This window comes from Rattus rattus, chromosome 2 (assembly GCF_011064425.1).
Source record: "Rattus rattus isolate New Zealand chromosome 2, Rrattus_CSIRO_v1, whole genome shotgun sequence".
Taxonomy (NCBI): domain Eukaryota; kingdom Metazoa; phylum Chordata; class Mammalia; order Rodentia; family Muridae; genus Rattus; species Rattus rattus.
In genome coordinates this window covers 215,451,508-215,457,684 of record NC_046155.1, presented here as the reverse complement: position 1 = coordinate 215,457,684, position 6,177 = coordinate 215,451,508, and positions in this window count along the sequence as shown.

The following is a 6,177-nucleotide window of genomic DNA, read 5'->3' as shown; positions in this document are numbered from 1 at the left end:
CGTATATTTGTAAATGCAAACGTTTGTTTATTTATCTAAGGGACAGAGTTAGTAAATACAGTATTTACTAACTGTATTTGTCAGGTTCATTTGCTAATCACACTTCTCCACATGTAATGGGTCCGTGTAAACACAAACACTTCCTCCATAACAAATGTCGAATATCAGCCGAGCATTTCTCCACCTCCTCTCGTGATATTTTAAAAGGTGACCGCTGAGGGGGTGATCACATTGATAGAGTCTGTGTTAGCTATCCCCACTTGTCAACTTGACTATGTCTGGAATGAACTGCAATCCAGAAATGGAGGGCATATCTTGAGGCAGAGTGGCCCTGAAAGGCTTAGGACCAGGCAAGGCAGTGAACACTTTTATTTTTCAGGAGACAGAGGCAAGCAGACCTCTGAGTTCAAGGCCAGCCTGGGGCAGAGCAAGTTCCAAGTAAAGAACAGCTTAGTCCAGGTGTGGTGGTCACACCTTTACTCTGGGCCACGCCTTCTGCTGGAGGCCTATGGAAGGAAGGGTTTGTAAGAAGAAAGGGTTTGCTCTTTGTTGCTTGTACTTGTTTGCCAGGTCATCTGTTGGAACCCACTTCTTCAGGATTCCAGCTTACGTAGGAGACCAGCCGAAACAACGAGCCTTGTGGGCCTGAGCAACTGCTAGGTTCTTGGACTCGCCATTCTCAGCTGCCCACTGTTGGGTTAGCTGGACTGGAGACTGTAAGTCAGTCCAATAATTTCCTTCAACATAGAGAGATATTCCATAAGTTCTGTGGCTCTAGAGAACCCTGACTAACAAACTGGCTGGTACCCTTCTATCTCTTCTGCAATGCGAATCTACTGCTTGCCAGTAGGAAGTGGAACCCAGGGCCCTCTCTGGGATGCTTAGCTGATCTTGCCATGCTGAACTAACTCCTCTGTACGTCTACTCCTGCCCCTGGGGAGCTGTGCTAGCCCTCACCAAAGTCAAAACCAGAAACCAAGCAAGTGACAGACAACTGAAGAAGTCCAGGACTATGGGATCACAAAAGACTACTATTGACTGTTATTTTACCAAACTGGAGTCCAGTAACTCATATCTGTAATCAAACATACTCAGAAGGCTGAGGCAGGAAGATGGCTACAGATTCAAGGCCAGCCAGGGATACATAGTGAGTTCCAGGCCAACCTGAAGCTCTGTCTTTGAAAAGAAGAAAATATACAACTTTGAAATGCTGTTACAGTACTGCAGCTCCTGTTCCTCTTAAATGACAAGTTAAACTGTAAGTCCTTCGTGTTTCTACTGACAAGATATAGTGACCTGGGATAATATTCTCACACAGTGTCGTGCCCTCCACGTGTTGCAGAGCATGCAAATTATCTTACTGTAATAGGACAATTATAGTTTCCACCACATTCCAAAACCGTGCGCTTTTAATGAGATCAGGATAAAGCATGGGCTTCAGTGTGGGGCAATCACAAGAACAAACCTAAGGATGAAACAAACAAACCAACAACCAACCAACAAGGCTTAAATGCATGCTGAGTTTCTGAGCCTTCAGGTCAGAGGGAATTTTATCAAGTCAATGTCTGACCCTTCAGATTTGTAGTCACCCAACACTGAAACCTATGCTTTTTCCAAATCTTAATAAGTGACTACCAGTTTGGAATCTGGATAGTGTGTTTTGTCAAAGGCCTTCAAAATACTCTTAATTTCTTGTATAACATCTCTTTCATCTGGACAGCACTGAATGGCAGAATCATAGTAAGCCATTTAATTAAAAAAAAGAATCCTACTTTACTTGTAGTTACCTGCCTGTTTAATGTCCGTGTGTTTCTAATCAGTGGCTCACTTTTCAGTGCCCCTCCCTGTGTTTTCATTTCCTCTCCTCATTTGGAGAGTTTTTCCTTTTTAGTTTTTGTCTTTTCAAGTTTCTCTCTGTAGCCCTGGGTGTCCTGGAACTCCCTCTGTAGACCAAGGTGGCCTCAAACCCAGGGATCTACCTGTCTCTCCCTCTTGAGTGCTGGGAACAAAGGTGTGTGTCTCCGCGCCCGACTCCATAGTTTTTTGAGTATTTCAAACATTCAGAAAAAAGAAATGCAAAGCCACAGCAGACACATGTGCACTCCCCGGCTACTTGACAGTTAACACTGGACTGTGATTGCTGGGTCTACCATCCACGGCCATTCATCAGTCTGTCCTGTACCCATCTGTGCCCAGACTGCTCAGTAGGCAGGAACGAATGCATGTGAAGAACGTTGCAGTGTGGGCAAAGCTTTGCCCCTTCACCTCATCACCAGGGTCTGCAGACAAAAACCACGGAGGATCTGAAAAGTCAAGTTCAAAGGAAGGATACCAATAAAAGCATCGACTACCCTCAGTTTTGAGATGACTTAGGCAGGATGGATGGAGGTAGTGCCCGTCTGCTCTTAGAAAGGATTGGCAAGAACACAACTCCTGTGTGCTGGCCTAGAAAAAGTTCCTTTATTAATTAACGTTCAAACGCTGAGTCATAGTTTGAGCCCCGCCCCCTTTTTATTAAGAAAAAAAAAAAACAACTTCTGGAACTTCCTTCTCAGTAGTGATAAAATCAAATATAACCACGGAGGAGAATCAAGGGCTTATGGGATGGAGGATGACAGAAACCAGCCCTGTGACTCTGTCACTGGGCCAGGTGTCCAGGATAAAAGTCAAAGTGAGCTGTACAGAGATACCAAGAGCAGGCAGTGCAACCCAGGAAGACGGAGGAGGAGGAGCCGACTATGGGAGTTTGGAATTAGGACCCTTAAAGACTACACTTCATCAGGGCAGGAACCCAGGGAGGTAAGGACAGGGATACCAAACAGGAACCTGAAGGCAGAAAGCAAAGCAAAGGCTGTGAACACTGCTTATTGGTTTATTCCTTGTGTCTCACTGAACCTACTTATTTATACAACCCAGGACCACGGCTCAGGGAGGGCACAGCCCACCGTGGCCCGGCCCTCCCACATTAACCACTCATCAAAAGAGTGCACAACAGGCTTGTCTGTAGTCCAGCCTGATGGAGGCAATTTCTCAATTGATGGTGTCTCTCCCCAGATTACAGTAGCTTGTATCAAGTTGACGAAACTAACCAGCACTGGAGTCCATACTTGTTTATAGATGAGAAAATACAGAGATATGAGATGCTTACCCACAGATACACAATAAGGTAGAGGGGATGCTAGCCTATGAACTTTCCACGTATTCACTGGGCACCCACCTTAGAGTGGTTCAGACAGTAGCGACATAAGCGGGTCCCCACAGACCAATTCTTACCTCTGCCTTATGAGTCATAGTTTAGCACATGGTTCAGCTGTGCCTGGACGGTCTTCACAGAACCTTTCTTTGTTTCATTATGAATGAAAAGAAAGCAGGAGATCTTTTCTAGATTCTCTGCTGGAGTGACCCACCTTCTTCCTTCATTTTAGGGCATCGATTACACGCCTATGGGTTTATAACTGTTTCAAGGGCAGAAAAACCGGCGAGTTACAGAGACTTCTAAGACATTAAAAGAGACGTCTTAGGTCCCCCCCCCCTTTTATTGAAAATAGATTCTTTTCTCAAACAGAATATACTGGTGACCATTTCCCCTCCCTCCACTGCGCTCAGGGTTTCTGTACCTCACGTCCCATCTGCCGTTCACTCCCCTCCTGTCTTTCAGTAGAAAAGAACAGGCTTCTAAACAACAACGACAGCAGTAATAGTAATAATATATAACAAAATGAAATATAATAAGACAAGGAAACCGCCACATTGATGGTGGACAAGATAAAATAACAAAGGAAAAGAACCCCAAGGGAAGTCACAAGAATCAACGACTCATTGTTAACACAGACAGGAGTCCCGTAAAAATACTAAACCGAAAGCATATATATATATATATATATATACAGAGGACGTGGTGCAGGCATGTATAGGCCCTTTGCTCTCTGCTTCAGTCTCCGTGAGTTCGCATGTGCTTTGTTTATGTTAACTTAGAGATCCTAGATCTCTGGTCCTCCATTCCCCATATCTCTTATCCTCATCTCTTGTCCGTGGGGATCCCTGAGCTCCAAGGGGAGGGATTTATGGAGACTTCCCACGTGGAGCTGAATGTCTTAAGGTCTTTCCCCGTGTTAGGTCTGGCTGTGGCCTTGGTCTCTGTATCTGTTTCCATCTATTGCAGGAGGAAGCTTCTCTGATGGCTGATAGGGCCGCTAATCTACGACTGTAGCGGAATATCATTGGGAGTCATTTGGCCCTACTTTTTATGTTTCCTTACCGTTGGTCTCTGGTCTATCCAGCCTCTGGTTCTTGATCACCTAAGCGGTGACAAGTATGGGCCCCATCTCGTGGGGTAGGCCTTAAGAAAAGGGCCTATTTTAGATGTAAAGAAATACAGTTACTGAAGCATAGGCCTGTTTTTTCCTAAGTATGTTTGGGGGCGTCTAAGAAAATAACCCTGTCTATAATCATGGATATTGTACACACTACACTTGTGTGCACTTAGCCTCTTGTGAGAGCTGCATATACTTAACTGAACTCTGCCTTGCATTGGAAGTGCTTGATAAAACAAGACTTTTTGAAAAAAAGAATGAGTGCTAGGTTCTAACCCCCCACTAGCTGGACGCGCTGCTCCATCCACCGTCAGATGTTTGGGATTGTTAGAAAGTGGGCGAATACTTATGTTCTTAAAAGATCAGCCAAATGAAAACACCCCAACTCTTCCTCACATCTTCTCCAGACACCGTGTAATGGGGCTCCTTAAAGCTTGTAGATTCATCTCGTAGAGTGTTCTTGACCTAAAAATCTCACAACGTACGCTGTGCTCCGATGTCTTTGGGCTACTAAAGCTGGCTTTTGAGTTTTGTTTATCTTTGATCTGAGAATTTCTGTGTGCTTTGTAACTGTATACAGGATTAAGTACTTCCTCCATTTGGACAGAAATCCAAAGCCCTGAGGTTTAGGCAAACAAAGGAGATCAGCAAGTTCATCGAAGCCTGGTTTAGAAACTAGATTTTCTCCGAACGACAGCTTTGCCTTGCTTTCATGTTGAATTCATGAATGTGTAGATTCCATTTTGATAAAACGCAGGCAACAGGCCATATGATGAAAGAGGCCCAAATGTACTGTGAATGAAATTATGCTTCCTGCAATTGTAAAAGTCAGACAAAAGACCTAATTACCAACACTGGTAACAAACTAAATCTCTAGGGTTAATATCATAGAGCTGTGGGCTATGTTTTCTAACGTTCTGTTGTAGACCGATGGACATTTTCATTAGAAACTATAAGTCTTGAGGAATGGTCCGATGGAAGGCCGAGGTTGTAAATTTGTTCACAAGACAGGGTCTTTGTAGTTCAATTCCCTCAGCCCTCCTGTGTTGGAGTCACTTGGTGACTGTCAAACATGTGATGTAGTATCCACATCCCAGACTTAACGTCACTCTACCAGTGTTCTAAACCTCTGTGTCCAATAGAACCCAAGACCCACTGATTATCGGTGTTCTAGCGTGAAGGGCGGACTACCATATAACATTCAGTTGAAATTTCTTCAGGAACGAATGCTGGAAAGATTCCTTAATCAGTGAATACAAAAATCCATCAAAAAAAGCCAAAAATAACCAAGGATTATGCCACATAAAGATTCAGTGGGAGAAGGGATTCAGGCTGAGAAGGCTTGAGATAAATTAGTGGTTGAAAATGTCCTACTTCTAAAGAATAATGGTGTTCTGTGCAGTCATTTATTCCCGGGCTAATTTCTACTTTATAGATTATAAAATTTGAAACAATGTTTCATGGAGCACAGATCGAAGTTGGTTCTTTTTTCCCCCAGTTAGATATTCTAGGGTTAAAATGCATCCTTTTGAAATTAGGCAGCAGGAAATATGCTATGAAAAATAAGTAAACTGGCATGGAATTTGGACTCTGATCATCTCTCCCTACAAATCTGAGGATTAATTTTATACTATATGTGAATAGAGAGAGTTTGAGCAGGGTTTCTATAAGTCAGATATAAATTAATCATTTTATCTCTCTACCTAAAAGCCTTTAATAACCCCCCATATCACGAAGGACAAAGTTCAAACCTCAATTCACACTCTCCTATCTTTCTCCCTTTTGCCAGAATTCCCTTTCAGTTTCTCAACACTTGGGCCCCTTGCCTCTCACCGGCTCACCTCTCACTGCTGGGAACCATTTT